This window comes from Arachis hypogaea, chromosome 16, assembly GCF_003086295.3.
Source record: "Arachis hypogaea cultivar Tifrunner chromosome 16, arahy.Tifrunner.gnm2.J5K5, whole genome shotgun sequence".
Lineage (NCBI taxonomy): Eukaryota > Viridiplantae > Streptophyta > Magnoliopsida > Fabales > Fabaceae > Arachis > Arachis hypogaea.
The window spans coordinates 104,407,415-104,408,986 of NC_092051.1; the positions used below are offsets into that span (position 1 = coordinate 104,407,415).

The 1,572-nt window shown below is 34.7% G+C and overlaps 1 non-coding gene across 1 annotated transcript; it reads left to right on the forward strand.

Annotated features, from left to right (window-relative positions):
* Nucleotides 1–367: 367 nt before the first annotated feature.
* Nucleotides 368–475, forward strand: LOC112760436 (small nucleolar RNA R71). Its single transcript, XR_003180877.1, has one exon. It is a non-coding gene; the product is annotated as a small nucleolar RNA R71 (small nucleolar RNA).
* Nucleotides 476–1,572: the final 1,097 nt, after the last annotated feature.

Here is a 1,572-nt window from a genome sequence, read left to right on the forward strand (position 1 = left end):
TTGCAGAGTTTTCAGGATCATAAGCTTATTCTTCAGAAGATGCCTCTTGAGTACTGTTGGATGCAGCTTGCATTCCATTCAGACTCTGAGAAATCATATTGACTTGCTGAGTCAATATTTTATTCTGAGCCAATATGGCATTCAGAGTATCAATTTCAAGAACTCCCTTCTTCATAGGCGTCCCATTACTCACAGGATTCCTCTCAGAAGTGTACATGAACTGGTTATTAGCAACCATGTCAATGAGTTCTTGAGCTTCTGCAGGCGTTTTCTTTAGGTGAATGGATCCACCTGCAGAGGTATCCAATGACATTTTAGCTAATTCAGATAGACCATCATAGAATATATCCAGGATGGTCCATTCTAAAAGCATGTCAGAAGGACACTTTTTGGTCAGTCCTTTGTATCTCTCCCAAGCTTCATAGAGGGATTCACCTTCTTTTTGTCTGAAGGTCTGAACATCCACTCTAAGCTTACTCAGCTTTTGAGGAGGAAAGAACTTGGCTAAGAAAGCCTTGACCAGCTTATCCCAAGAGTTCAGGCTATCCTTAGGTTGAGAGTCCAACCATACTCTAGCTCTGTCTCTTACAGCAAAAGGGAAAAGCATGAGCCTGTAGACTTCAGGATCTACTCCATTAGTCTTAACAGTATCACATATTTGCAAGAATTCAGTTAAGAACTGAAAAGGATCTTCAGATGGAAGTCCATGGAACTTGCAGTTCTACTGCATCAGAGAAACTAATTGAGGTTTCAGCTCAGTTGTTTGCTCCAATGGCAGGAATGGAGATGCTTCTTCCATGTAAATTGGAATTAGGTGCAGTAAAGTCACCAAGCATCCTCCTTGCATTATTATTATTTTCGGCTGCCATCTCCTCTTCCTGTTCGAAAATTTCTGAAAGGTGCTTGCTGGATTGTTGTAATTTAGCTTCTCTTAGTTTCCTCTTCAGCGTCCTTTCAGGTTCTGGATCTGCTTCAACAAGAATGTTCTTGTCTTTGCTCCTGCTCATATGAAAAAGAGGGACAGAAAAATAATAATAATAGGGATCCTTTTTACCACGGTATAGAGGTCCCTGTGTGAGTAGATGAATAAATAAATAGAAGGAAATGAGAGGGGAAGAGGATTTTCGAAAATAATTTTTGAAAAAGAGTTAGTGATTTTCGAAAATAGTTTTTTGAAAAAGGTTAGTAATTTTTGAAAATTAAAATAAAAAATTAAAATAATTAGTTAATTGAAAAGAAATTTTGAAAAAGGGGAAAGATATTTTCGAAAATTAGAGAGAGAGAGGGAGTTAGTTAGGTAGTTTTGAAAAAGATAAGAAACAAACAAAAAGTTAGTTAGTTAGTTGAAACAAATTTGAAAATCAATTTTTGAAAAGATAAAAAGATAAGAAGTTAGAAAAGATATTTTAAAATCAAATTTTTTTGAAAAAGATATGATTTTGAAAAAGATAAGATAGAAAGATATTTTTGAAAAGATATGATTGAAATTAGTTTTGAAAAAGATTTGATTTTTAAAATCACAATTAATGACTTGATTCACAAGAAATCACAAAATATGATTCTAGAACTTAA